We start from the raw sequence: 15,619 nt of genomic DNA, 5'->3' as shown, positions 1-15,619 counted from the left end.
AACCCAGGATAAACAGTGAGACTTCAAAAACTGAGGTACGGAGTCATCTTTCTTATGATGATTCAATATCTCTTGAAAATTGCGTAGTACAAGAGAAATGCTGAGGAAAATTTCAAAGGAGTTCATCTCTTCGTTCTTGGGAACAACTACAGGATAAATAGTAATTTGACGATCTTGATCAGGTGTCTTCTCTAGGACACTAGACCTAGGGAAATTCCTCTTGAATTCTTCAATAGCAGAATAAGACAAGAATAATTCAGCAGAGTTATAATTGGTACTATGCATAATGAATAATTAAGGAGTTCCTGACAACGTCTTAGTATAGAACTCCATTTAGAATGATTACTGCTATATTCTATACGTATGATTCTGTTGATTTATTTTTGGTTTCTTTCTTTCAAACTATTAAAATTTGGCGAATAACTGGACGTGAATATCGACTTGATACCATGAGTCTTGCAATAATCTTGCCAATGGTGAGATAGAAACTGTGAACCTCTATCTTAGATGATGGCGTGTGGATAAGGAAATACGTAGAAATATTTCCTTTCCAGCGTTAATACTATTCCTCTTACATGAACAGTCTTTAAAGCGAAAAGGCAAACGTATCTGGAATAGATATCAATGACGGATGGAATATAACGATAACCATTGCTCACTGGGAGCTTTCCAGTGAGATCGATTTTCAATCGCTGATGGGGTTTCATGTCTTCTATATGAAGTTCTTTAAGGATTATCTGGTTTGCGAATTTCGTTTCAGCACATTCCAGACAATCTCTGACGTATTGCCGAATAGACAATCTTTGCTTTCTCCAATAGAATAAGGAACGATACACAGTCCAGCATTTCTTTACTGCACAGTGACCACGCGAACGGACTAATCCAACTATTTTCTTTACCAGTTCCTGAGGAATGACTAAAAGCCATTGACTTGAGTTTTTATGTTTGAACTATAGTAGACCTTGGTGACACGTGACACATTTTGAAGAAGTATCAGATAATGATCTTAATTTGATACAAAGATCATCGCGTTGCTGCTTCTCTTTAATCTCCTCTGTATTGAAGAAGAATCTTTCACAAATAAGAACTTGACTTAATATTCTTCTATCTTCGAATGCACTTCTGGCGGACCCCTACTGAGAGTCTCGGCGATAAAATTTAGACTTCCTGGACAATGTTCGAAAATAAGATCAAACTTTTGTAATTTGAGAATACATGTAGTCTGCGGATCTAAGTTCTTCATGGAAAAAGCATGACTAACTGCAGCGTTATCCGTATGAACGTGGGTTATTCTTCCAAGGATGTACTGTGAAAAACGTTCACATAGGAATAGGACAGAAAGTAGTTCCAACTGAAAGGAAGATAATGAAAGTTCGTAGGGTTTAACTCTACGACTAGCGTAGGCAATGACATTTGGATTGTCAGGAATTTCAGAGCATTGCGCCAGAAATCCAGCTAAATTTTATGAAGAAGCATCCGATTGGATGTGAAACAGTAATCTAAAGTCGGGCTGTCCCAACGCAGGTGGATTACTGACTATTTCCGTTAACTTGTAAAAGAGAGCCAAAATTTCAGGCGTCAGTTGATACTTAAAATCCTTCTTGGTTAAATCAATTAATGAAGACGTGAGAATAGAATAGTCTCGTATAAACCGCTTTCTCCACTCCAACAAACCTAAAAATTGACGCATCTTCTTGGCTTTTGGGGCAGGAGAGCAACGGATCGGTTCGGTATGACGTGGGTAAACTTTAACAGTTTGACCACTAATAACATGTCTTAAAAAGTGTATTTCTTTCAAGAGAAAATGACACTTTCGAAAATTGAGGGAAAATTTTCCACGCTCGAAAATGTCAAAAACACGCTCTAAATGAGCAAAATGTTCATCTATATTGGGACTAGAAAGGAGTACATCGTCGAGATACAAAGTGATGAAGCCCTTTGTAGTCTGATCAAAGAAACTGTGCATAACGCTTTGCAAAATTGCAGGTGCTCTGTTAATTCCTTGAGGCAACACTAGCATGACATACTGACATCCTTTATAGACAAAACTACTGCAAGGATAAGACAATAGGAGGAAATCCACACCATAGTATTCTGACGAACAGCCAAACGTTGAAAAATATTGTGCTTTCGCTACACGATTCAATATATCACTTATTGACTCAACTTGAGCTTTCGGAGTTCGAACCTTAACATTCAAAAGTCTGAAGTCGATTATAGGTATCACAGCACCGGACGCTTTACGCACACAATGCATAAGAATCCGGTAAGCTGAGATCTGCTCACACGCTATACCTAACTGTATCCATTTTTATAATTCTGTTTAAATTTTTTTTATGGATTTTGGCACAGAATATGGTCCTACTACAGGTTCATCACTTAGTTGGATTTTGAACAGTTCGAGGCATAGAAATTGTTACAAGAATTCTAAGTCCAATTAATAACAAACTGTTGCCCCGTTTTCTTATGCATCCAGAAATACACGTTTCAATCGATTAGTTGCTTCTAGTTTTCAATACAACTCCTCCCCCTCTTCTACCTCTCCTTGTCTAAAGCAGTGAGTGTGTCGTAATATTCTTTCCATTCAGCTGAGAAAGAAACAGGAATCAAGTTTACAACGTTATAGCTTTAAAACAGTCTTTTCCAATCGTTTGTTCTGAAATATTTTTAAGAGCCTAAATTTAAAAAAAAGTCTCACAATGGTCCCAGAGCTTCATAAAAACCTTTAGTTTCATTCTTTCCCTTCCTTAAAGACTGCAAGCTAGTAAGATGCTTCCTAAAAAATCTATGGAAACTACCAATAACGGCAGTAGGGTTTGTGCTTCCTAAAGTCTGTAATGCACGCAAAGAGCTCTAAAATATCTACTGACAGAAATGAGTGTTATTCAATGATTCATTTCATTTCTTTTCAGTAATTGCAAACAAATGTTCCAAGAAGGTCATTTGGGCAGGACAGGAGAGTAGAATTCTCCCTCCCTTGAGCTTCATAAATACGTATTGTTTGATCAAATGTGTAGTAATACACTAATAAAATGTGAAAATCTTATGTCGGTGGAGAATCCCCCCCGAATAAAATCTAAAAGAGACTGCTTTTAGCAATAATCTATAGAGTTATGATAACACATTGCTAGAGAGCTTACATTTGGTTTCAAGAGTCGAAGGTTTGATCTCAAGCCATATGAGTTCCTGGGCGACATTGAGAGAGAGAGAGAGAGAGATATTCAAATATGGAGACAGAGAGGGATGATTTATATATACAATTTAAAATTTGGGAAAAATGATCGTTCAACTTTCGTATTATAACGAAAATTGATTTTGTGAAACAGAGAAAAGGGAAGATTTCGAACTGCGAGGATCACATTAGGCAGTTGTCGAATTTAGGTGGAGAACTCTTTTTAGAGCATCAGATGATTACGAAGGCAGAGAAAGATCTTGAGAACTGAGGAATTAAGAATCTAAAAACTCTGAAACGTCCGAGACGGGTTTCGAACCACGAATCTTGTAGTTATGGAACCATGACTATCCATTCTGCTACGGAGAACTCAATATACTAGTAACATACGTTTCCTTTACCTATGTTGAAAGCTAACTTAATCGGATATTCCAAAATTTGGCTCGGTGGATGTGCCGTTCCAATCTACGTTGGGCTTTTTTTTTACTTTAGGATGGATCGACGATGACACGTTTTATTATATTCAGATATTTGAATACTCGGATGCTTGAATACTTGAACTATCAAATCTTCATGAATAATAATAGTAATAATAATAAACTAATAATAATTATTATTATCTCGTAGAAGATTAAAAGCTAGGAGCTAATTATCGCTTAATCCATACCATTACAAGCAGAAACGTGACATCTGGCAAGAATATTTTGGTTTTGTTTAATGTTGCCCAAGAGAAGAGGAATTTTTCATCTCGTTTCTAAAACAAACAAAAAATGAGGATTAACATTTTACATTCGAGATGGGACAAGGTTAACTCAAATTATCGTCTCATTTTGGAGATCACAATCGAGACAAGACGAAAAGTATCGTAAACATTTCTCGTCTACTCTCGATTCTCGAAATAATGCATGACCATTCTTTAAGTAGCAATTGCTCTGTAGACTGAATCTTATAGGATTTTTGTTACTTTGTATTTCAGACCACATTGAAATATGGTCTGTGTAGGTATTTTGTAGCAAAGCTTTTATAATCACAGTACCTCTGCATATCCTAAAAATAAGTTTATTATATGCCTTACTGTTGAGTGATATTCAGTTATTTTTATTAGTTATTTTCCTTAAAACATACGGTAGAATACTTTCTACATGAAACTTTAGTGGAAAGCTTTTGTTCAAAACGTGGGTAGTTGTAGAGGTGTGTATTGAACGTACGGAACCCCCTCTCCGAAATCCCTACGTTTAAGTAAATTTGCCAAAGTTTAGGGACACCTTAAAAACTTTCAGTACCATTACTTATTATTATCATTATGATTTATATCCGCCACGGCACATTCTAAGTTTCAAGAAGTTTACGTCCTATCTGAACGGCACATCCACCGAGTCAACTTTTGGAATATCCCAGCAAGTTAGCTTTCAACATAGGTAAAGGAAATGTATGTAACGAGTACATAGAGTTCTCCGTAACAGAATGGGTAAAGCTGTGGTTCGAAACCCGTCTCGGACGTTTCAGAGTTTTTAAATTCTTAATTCCTCAGTTCTCAAGATCTTTCTCTGCCTTCGTAATCATCTGATACTCTAAAAAGACCTCCACCTTAATTTGACAACTGCCTAATGTGATCCTCGCAGTTCGAAACCTTCCCTTTCTCTGTTTCACAAAATTAATTTTCGTCATAATACGAATGTTGAACGATCATTTTTTCCAAATTTTAAATCTGTATATATAAATCATCCCTCTCTGTCTCCATATTTGAATATCTCTCTCTCTCTCTCTCTCTCTCTCTCTCTCAATGTCGCCCAGGAACTCATATGGCTTGAGATCAAACCTTCGACTCTTGAAACCAAATGTAAGCTCTCTAGCAATGTGTTATCATAACTCTATAGATTTTTGCTAAAAGCAGTCTCTTTTAGATTTTATTCGGGGGGGATTCTCCACCGACATAAGATTTTCACATTTTATTAGTGTATTACTACACATTTGATCAAACAATACGTATTTATGAAGCTCAAGGGAGGGGGAATTCTACCCTCCTGTCCTGCCCAAATGACCCCCTGGAACATTTGCTTGCAATTACTGAAAAGAAATGAAATGAATCATTGAATAACACTTATTTCTGTCAGTAGATATTATAGAGCTCTTTGCGTGCATTACAGACTTTAGGAAACACAAACCCTACTGCCGTTATTGGTAGTTTCCATAGATTTTTTAGGAAGCATCTTACTAGCTTGCAGTCTTTAAGGAAGGGAAAGAATGAAACTAAAGGTTTTTATGAAGCTCTGGGAACATTGTGTGACTTTTTTAAAATTTAGGCTCTTCAGAAGTGCTAAACGGCCGAAGTCCTAAAAATATAGGCACTAGACCTAAATTTTAGAACTGCAGTTTAGGACTTCTGCCTTTTAGGACTTGTGCCGTTTAGGACTTGTGCTGCGGTATGATTTTTAGGACTTCTGCCGTTTAGGACTTCTGCCTTTTAGGACTTCCGCCTTCTAGGACTTCTGCCGTTTAGGACTTGTGCCGTTTAGGTCTTGTGCCTTTTTCATTCACTTGCTTTAGTTCTGAAATTCGCCACCACCACTCGAAATTGCAACGATGCAGCAACTAGTTGGCAATAATGTTACGAACGTAGCTAATTCCAACAGTAACAGCTATATTTGTAGTACTAAGATTATTATTATCACTATCTGTTCTGCACTTATGCACGAATTACATAATACAACCTATTTCATTCTAAGAATTAATTACATAATTAGTTAAGAAATTCGTTTCCTTCGAATGGAGATACAAGAATCCCAAGACAAATTCCTAAAACAAAAATAAATAAAAAATAATAAAGATGTTTAAAAAGCATATTTTACCAGACTTCTGAAACCAAGCAAACATTCAGAATTGCAATATATACTGTGCGGAGCGTATTTTATTAAGAGTTAGACAAAAATCCACCAAAGTTTACTTAATTAGGACAAATGCTCACTAGACATTTCACGAGTTAACATTAAATACCAACTGTATACATAAAGAACGCAGTAAATTTAAAATTAAACAAAGAACATTTATTATGCAATACAGTGGTTGACATTCATAAGTCCTAAACGGCACAAGTCCTAGGAACTAGACCTAAATTTTAGGTCAGATTACGAAAGCTTCAATAAGACAATAAATTTATACATATTACACATGTACATAAATACATAATATTATTATATTTCGTTAGTTCCTTTTTGAAACCTGGACCTTGACAGAGCGTAAATTTAAAACCACAGCTTGTGGGAAATGTACGAATAAGTTAGTTATAAGAAATCGGAAACTTCATGGAAGTCCATTTGTTTGTTTGGCTGTATTTATCTTCTGTACTCTTATATAAAACAGTAAAGATGAGTGATTTTTGGGGCATACTACTACAAGTAGAGTCGTTAAATTTTAATTATAAAATATAATTTTCTTATGAAAGCAGGACATACAAAAGAATTTTTGGAAATAAGTATCGTAAAAAGGGTGATGCAAGATTTTTTTAAAGGGTAGTGTATCTCGCAAGTTTCTGAAGCTAGTAAAATGAAACTTGGCATATAAACTTTCCTGTTAAAAAAATGAAAATTGAACACATAAAAGGGAAAGAGCAAAGGGAGCACTTTTTTATGTTCGAATTCCCCACAGGCAAAAATCTGTGAGTAAAATCTCTGTTGCGATGAGCAAGAAGCAAATATGTCAGCAAAATAGGCTTTGGAAGTGTAGGTGAGATCCAAAGCAATCGCTAAGAGGTATCAAAAAACTAAAAAGATTGGCTCTGGGAAACAGAAACGCAACTTCTAGAGACTTAAGCATAAAAATGGCTGAATATGGTGTAGACATTTCGCCTGAAAATGTTCGAAGGGTTCTTTGTGTTAAGGGAATAAAAGCACTCAGGCCAAGAAAGAAAGCAAAAATTACTCCAATGATTGCAAAAAAGCGCCTCGAGTGGGCACGAGGCAAAGAACATTGGACTGCTGACGATTGGAGAATAGGAGTTTCAGTGATGAATCATGTGTCTTCGTGTCTGATGAATGTTCACAATATGTGCGACTAGTGTTGCAAAGGTCTAGAAACAAAACGGAAATTTTGGGTAAACCAGTTTTTTGCAGTTTTTCCCGAACCTAAAAAAAAAAGCAGATTGGGGAAAATTGAAATTTTCGAATGTTTCACACATTATGCTTTTAAAATGAAAACTATTTTATATTTACTACTTTACAGTTAAGATCATTGAGAAGTTATGTTTCTTGTATTAGAATAGGGAAATTTTATGGCAATAAATATATTTACATCATTCCTTTAAAGTTATCACCGTGATAGAATGCAGTTATGGCTACAAAAAATACTGAAATATAATCGAAGTTAGATTAAATAATATAGACGCATTTAAATTATCTTAAGTAATCTTATAAAGTTACCGTTTTATGGCAGGGAAGTGTTAAAATAACAGGGCCAGAATCATTTTAGTTAATACCAGTATGTTAAAATCAAATATCTATTTTATGGAGACACGTATCTTCCTTGTGCTGTATAAACTTTTGTAAATTTTGAACCCATTAGAAAAAATCTTTTGTTCGGAAATATTGGCAATACCCGGATAATGTAATTTAAAAACTATTTATTCGCCTGATGCTAATCTTATTTGCTGTAACGTGTCTGCAGCATCTATACATACAACGTATTTCGCTAGCAGGGAAAATAGTTAAAGCAACATCTTTTAATTTTACTTTTTAGTTTTCTGATAAAAATACCTCTTTATTATTTGTATATTTTTCGAAGAACTCAAAAAAAGAGGATTTTCTTTAGATATACACACATACACCGCATACGTGCATAAATTAGAGCAGCGACAAATATATTACAGAATTTAACATGTGAAACTTCCGTTCGTTATTCTCAAAGACTAGCAGAATTCCTGTTCTGCACACGGGGAGAATAGTTTCATTTTCGGTATAAGGAGCATCAAAACTGCCACAAGTGAACTTAGGGACCCCAAAACTATGAGTTTGACACTAGTATCAGTCATTTTCACTTACTATTACATGTCATCCTCTCCCTTTATGAGTAATAGTGGGGGCTGAATTTGGATTTAAACGGCATCGGAAGTGTCACTGTTCATCTCAGGACCCCAAAAACCATGAATTCAACACTAGTATCGGTCATTTTGGATCATTTGTATATATCTCTCCGCCTCCAAGTTGCGGAGATGAATTTGGATTTAAACTGCACTGCTCATCTCCGCGACCCCGAACACTATTGATTTGACATTAATATCTGCCATTCCCAGCCATTTTTATATATCTCTTCCTACCCAAGTTGCGGGACTGAATTTGGATGTAAACGGCATCGGAAGTGTTACTGTTCATCAAAGCAACCCCAAAAACGATGTATTCGACTATAATATCGGTCATATATATATATATATATATATATATATATATATATATATATATATATATATATACAGGGTGAGTCAAAATAAGTGTTACAAGCCAATATCTCGCGAACTATACATCATATAAGAAAAATATTAAGAGAGAATGTACAATATAGAGGGGCCTAAGAAATGAGTCAAACATTAGGTTTCCCCCGCCCCCCATTTTGGGGGGAGGGGGGTGAACGTGAAATTTTTAAATGGGAACATAGGTCGAGTGATACCTCGTTCGAAAGAGCTTGAAAAATTGAACAATTTTTGTAGGAAACAATTTTTGATATGGGGCACCGTTTTCAAGATGGGCCCCAAAAATGGTCTTGTATCCGATAAAATTTCCAGTACTTATAAATAAGTGTTACAATCCAATATCTTGCGAACTATACATCATATAAGAAAAATACTAAGAGACAATGTACAATACAAAGGGTCCTAAGAAATGAGTCAAACATTAGGTTTCTCCCGCCCCCCATTTTGGGGGGAGGGAGGTAAACGTGAAATTTTCAAATGAGAACATAGGTCGAGTGATACCTCGTTCGAAAGAGCTTGAAAAATTGAACATTTTTTGTAGGAAACAATTTTTGATATGGGGCACCGTTTTCAAGATGGGCCCCAAAAATGGTCCGGTATCCGATTAAATTTCCAGTACTTATAAATCGGAAACGTATGAGTAGGAAACGATTAAACAAAAAATGAAAAACGGAAACATCATAGGCAATGTGGAATGATGTTGTCGTGGTGTCCGCAGGGCCCTAATAATGGGGCTCCGGGACCAATTTCAAAATTATTAATGGGAATATACCTGTAGGTTGAGTGATACCTTGTTTGATAGATCGTGGAAAGCGAAACAGCTTCGTACGAAATTTGTTTTCATTTTGGGCAAGCCTGTTTCAAAATGGCCGCCAAAAATGGTTTCACATTCAGATAGAAAGTGCAGTGTTCAATTTGAGTATTACACGCTCATATCAACGCAACGAACTACGCACCAAATAAGAAAAGTGTTAAGAGTCAATGTACAATACAGAAAGCCTGAAATTTGTGTTAAAGAAGTTTCCTCGTCCCGCTTTTGTATGGAGGGGTGTGCATGGAATTTTCAAATCGCAACAAAGGGCGAGTGATACCTCTTTGATAGATCGTGAAATACCAAACAGCTTACTACAAAAGTTGTTTTGATTTCAGACAAGCCTGTCACAACAGCATTACCACAACCTAATATCCTGTAAAGTAGTAGGATAACGTTTAGTAATTCTACGGGTATGTGCGATGTTAAAAATTGTAATTTCAATCACTGTAAAGCAAATAATTTCAACACTTACCATGTTACAAATGATGCTCGATATGTCCTCCATCTTGCTCCACACACCTCCGTAAGCGGCGGCATAGGGATGTTCGTACATCATGTAGCATCTCTGGAGTGACAGATGCACACACACCTTGGATACGCGCCTTCATATCATCAGTAGTTGTTGGTACGTTGGACATTACCCGATCCTTAACATAACCCCAGAGGAAAAAATCAAGTGGGGTTAGGTCAGGAGATCGTGGAGGCCAGTGAATAGGACCTCGACGCCCAATCCATTTATTCGCCATACGGTGGTCCAATAAGGCTCTAACCTGACGTGCGTTGTGTGCTGGAGCACCATCATGTTGATACCACATTCTTATACGTTCAGCGAAAGGAATATTCTCTAACAACTCCGGGTATAGTACATCACTGATAAATGCGGCATAGGTATCACCAGTAAGACGTCCATCAAAAAAATATGGCCCAATGATATGGTTACCAAGGATGCCACACCATACATTAAGAGACCACCGATGCTGATGAGCAACTTCTCTCTGCCATAGTGGATTTTCCCTAGCCCAATAATGCATATTATGTCGATTTACGTGTCCTGTGTTTGTAAATGTAGCTTCATCGCTAAACAAGATGGTGGATATGAAGTTGCGCTGTCTGTTTTCCATACCTTCCAACCATAGACAAAATTGCAATCTGGCATGAAAATCATTGCCAGATAGTTCCTGATGTAAGATATGATACGGATGAAACATGTACTCGTGCAAAATACGCACTACAGATCTTTGGCTAACTCCACTGGCCTGAGCGAGATATCTCGTGGTAACATGTGGGTCTACATGCACTGCTGCCAATATTCCTGTTGCACGTTCTTCATTGGTTGCAGAGCGGTAACGACCCCTACCTCGTCCCCGGACAAGACTACCATGTTGCCGCAAACGTCTCTCCAATCGCAGAAATGCCATGTGAGATGTTTGTTGGCGTTGGGGATAGCGCATTGCATACATTCGTGCCGCGCTACGATAGTTTCTTCTACATTCCCCCAACACCAGCAACATATCTACACAATGATCAAACACCGCCATTGCTCTATTCAAACGCTACCCAAACTAATAATATCAATACGATAGTGTTCGTTTACTTATACGGAAAACTTATTACCAAAGTTTATATCCCGTTCTTTCTACGTCTGCACACTTACACTTACATTTATTACGTTTCCATAGCGATTACATTAATAGTTGACGATCAAAAATAATCTAAAGATATTTCTTTGCAACTTTCTTTTCTTTGTATAAAACGGCTCAAATAATTCGCATCTGATCCTTTTTTTTGATAAGATGGTACAGATTGTTAATGCAATATACAACGTTATCGTTGTACTATGTTCCGAAGGCCATCGGTTCCATTCCCCAGGCAATGACATTGACGGGCTTTCCTTACTCTAACTGGGCACATGCTGAGATGTTGCCTACAAGTAGGGCCTAATAGGTACCTTCCTATCCCTTTCTCATAGGATTGTAGTGATTGAGGAACGACGTCTTTTTGCGCATACGTATTAGTATTATTCATTGTCTTATTATTTTCATTCATATTATTATTATTATTACTAGTTTTATTATTATTTTTCGTATTCTTCTTCTTCTTCTTCTTCTTCTTCTTCTTCTTCTTATTATTATTATTATTATTATTATTATTATTATTATTATTATTATTATTATTACGTTATAGGTCGATTTCGCCTCCGAAAATTTTACTTGTTATTCACTTACAGTATGATGATGGAACCTCGTGTTCGACATATTTTTAGGCCTGTTTGTATTGTACATGGACTCTTAACACTTTTTATTTGATGCAATAATTCGCATGATATTGGCTTGTAACACTCAGTTTGAACACTGCACTTTCTATCTGAATGTGGAACCATTTCCGGCGGCCATTTTGTAACAGGCTTGCCCGAAATCAAAACAATTTTTTTTTCTAAGCTGTTTGGTTTTTCCATAATCTATCAAACAAGGTATCACTCGACCTATATTCAGATTTGAAATTTTAAAATTGTTCCCGGGGCCCCATGATGGGGTCCTGGGGCACCACGACAACACCATTCCACGTTGCCTATGGCGTTTACCTCTTTCATTTTTTGTTTCATGTTTTTCTACTTAGCCGTTTCCGATTTATAAGTACTGGAAATTTTATCTCTTACAGGACCAATTTTGGGGTCTATCTTGAAAACGGTGCCCATTTTCAAAAATTGTTTCCTACAAAAAATGTTCAATTTTTCAAGCTCTTTAGAACGAGGTATCACTCGACCTACAATATGTTCCCATTTGAAAATTTCACGTTCACCCCCCTCCCCCCCAAAATGGGGGGCGAGGGAAACCTAATGTTTGACTCATTTCTTAGGCCCCTCTGTATTGTACATTGTCTCTTAATATTTTTCGTACATGATGTATAGTTCGCGAAATATTGGCTTGTAACACTTATTTATAAGTACTGGAAATTTTATCGGATACAAGACCATTTTTGGGGCCCATCTTGAAAACTGTGCCCCATATCAAAAATTGTTCCCTACAAAAATTGTTCAATTTTTCAAGCTCTTTCGAACGAGGTATCACTCGACCTATGTTCCCATTTGAAAATTTCACGTTCACCCCCTCCTCCCAAAATGGGGGGCGGGGGGCCCTAGTGTTTGACTCATTTCTTTGGCCCCTCTGTATTGTACATTGTCTCTTAATATTTTCCTTATATGATGTATAGTTCGCGAGATATTGGCTTGTAACACTTATTTATAAGTACTGGAAATTTTATCGGATACAGGACCACTTTTGGGGCCCATCTTGAAAACGGTGCTCCATATCAAAAATTGTTTCCTACAAAAATTGTTCAATTTTTCAAGCTCTTTCGAACGAGGTATCACTCGACCTATGTTCCCATTTAAAAATTTCACGTTCACCCCCCTCCCCCCAAAATGGGGGCGGGGGAAATCTAATGTTTGACTCATTTCTTTGGCCCCTCTGTATTGTACATTGTCTCTTAATATTTTTCTTATATGATGTATAGTTCGCGAGATATTGGCTTGTAACACTTATTTATAAGTACTGGAAATTTTATCGGATACAGGACCATTTTTGGGGCCCATCTTGAAAACGGTGCCAAATATCAAAAATTGTTTCCTACAAAAATTGTTCAATTTTTCAAGCTCTTTCGAACGAGGTATCACTCGACCTATGTTCTCATTTGAAAATTTCACGTTTACCTCCCTCCTCCCAAAATGGGGGGCGGGGGAAACCTAATGTTTGACTCATTTCTTAGGCCCCTCTGTATTGTACATTGTCTCTTAATATTTTTCGTATATGATGTATAGTTCGCGAGATATTGGCTTGTAACACTTATTTATAAGTACTGGAAATTTTATCGGATACAGGACCATTTTTGGGGCCCATCTTGAAAACGGTGCCCCATATCAAAAATTGTTTCCTACAAAAATTGTTCAATTTTTCAAGCTCTTTCGAACGAGGTATCACTCGACCTATGTTCTCATTTGAAAATTTCACGTTTACCTCCCTCCTCCCAAAATAGGGGGCGGGGGAAACCTAATGTTTGACTCATTTCTTAGGCCCCTCTGTATTGTACATTGTCTCTTAATATTTTTCGTATATGATGTATAGTTCGCGAGATATTGGCTTGTAACACTTATTTATAAGTACTGGAAATTTTATCGGATACAGGACAATTTTTGGGGCCCATCTTGAAAACGGTGCCCCATATCAAAAATTGTTTCCTACAAAAATTGTTCAATTTTTCAAGCTCTTTCGAACGAGGTATCACTCGACCTATGTTCCCATTTAAAAATTTCACGTTCACCCCCCTCCCCCCAAAATGGGGGGCGGGGGAAACCTAATGTTTGACTGATTTCTTAGGCCCCTCTGTATTGTACATTGCCTCTTAATATTTTTCTTATATGATGTATAGTTCGCGAGATATTGGCTTGTAACACTTATTTTAATTCACCCTGTATATATATATATATATATATATATATATATATATATATATATATATATATATCCCTCTCCTCTGTCCCCAGGTCACGGCGCTGAATTTGGGTTTAAACGGCATTAGAAGCGGCACTGCTCATCTCAGCAACCCCAAAAACTATAGATTCAACACTAATATCGGTTATTTTCGATCATTTTTTATATATCACCCCTTCCCCCTCCCTAAAGTTTCGTCGTTGAATTTGGATTTAAACTGCATCGGAAATGTTACTGTTCATCTCAGTGGCCCTGAAAATTATAGATTCACACTAATATCAATTATTTTGCATCATTTTAATATACCTCCCCCTCCCTCAATTTGCGGGGATAATTTTAATTTTTTTAAACGGCATCGAAAGTGTCACTGTTCACCTCAGCGACCTCGAAAACTATGGATTCACACTAATATCGATTATTTTTCTTCATTTTTATATACCTCCCTCAATATGCGGGAGTATATTTGAATTTAAATGACATCGAACGTGTCACTGTTCACCTCAGCGACCCCAAAAACTATAGATTCACACTAATATCAATTATTTTGCATCATTTTATGTACCTTCCTAAATTTGCGGGAGTAAATTTGAATTTAAACGGCATCGAAAGTGTTCACCTCAGCGACCACAAAAACTATGGATTCGACACTTATAGCGGTCATTTTCGATCATTTTATACATGTTCCTCTCCTCCCTTGCAGTGCAAGTTGCAGTGCTGAATTAGAATTTAAGCTTCATCGGAAATGTCAGTGTTCATCTCAGCAACCCCGAAAACTATGGGTTCGACACTAAGATCGATAATTTTTAATATATATACACACTTCCTTCCTCCAAGTTGCACCTTCAAAGTGAAATGATAAAACCATCTCAAGCCCGAACCTCATCTATGTTGAAAGTTTTTGTCGAGATCAGTCTGGTGGTTTAAGTGTTGTTAAGTTACAAATATAGTTACTTTCATTTATATATATATATATATATATATATATATATATATATATATATATATATATATATATATATATATATATATATATATATATATAGTTACATTCTTTCATTTCTAGTCTAGTTAGTTACATTCTAGTATACTTTCATTTATATATATATATATATATATATATATATATATATATATATATATATTTATAAAAAAAACTCAGCTATTGCTTCTGCACTATTTCAATGGTTCGTACTTTAATACATCCCTTCCCCAACCATGGTTGCGAAATTGATTAAACGTAATGTTCTTGTATTAAATAAATTTATTTTAAATATATCTTTCTTATTAATTGCAATTAAGTTGCTTTTCAAAGATCCTCTAAAATTTCAGTGACGCACTATGGGCTATAAGCCATTAACTTCTATGGCCACCCTGCTACAAACAACAGACTTAAATATTCGATAAAGCATTTCAGTAGTTACCACAATACCAATATGAACGTATTTAATTCCAACGGTAACAACTATGTTAGTAACACTAAAAATTATTATTAATAATGATAACGAGTAAGGAGTAGTTAATTATGAGTATGACAATTATTTGCTACAGAAAGACTTCTGTACAAGAAATATATGTGTAAAAATAATTTACTTCAAAACAACACAAGGAAAGCAAAATTTATGACGTATGTAACTAAAACACAATATTATGTTACTAATATGCGGTCAATGGTGTGGAAATAGAGTAAA

At 36.1% G+C, this 15,619-nt stretch overlaps 2 protein-coding genes across 3 annotated transcripts in view; one reads left to right on the top strand and one right to left on the bottom strand.

The window, feature by feature from the left end:
* LOC145664797 (globin-like) overlaps positions 1-15,619 on the bottom strand; it is a 303,771-nt gene that overhangs the window by 206,263 nt on the left and 81,889 nt on the right. The window lies entirely within an intron of this gene.
* Positions 1-15,619, top strand: part of LOC145664796 (alpha1,4-N-acetylgalactosaminyltransferase 1-like) — a 120,153-nt gene that overhangs the window by 43,886 nt on the left and 60,648 nt on the right. The window lies entirely within an intron of this gene.

Source organism: Thermobia domestica, chromosome 11, assembly GCF_964235325.1.
Source record: "Thermobia domestica chromosome 11, izTheDome1.hap1.1, whole genome shotgun sequence".
Taxonomy (NCBI): domain Eukaryota; kingdom Metazoa; phylum Arthropoda; class Insecta; order Zygentoma; family Lepismatidae; genus Thermobia; species Thermobia domestica.
This window is presented reverse-complemented; position numbering and strand designations above follow the sequence as displayed.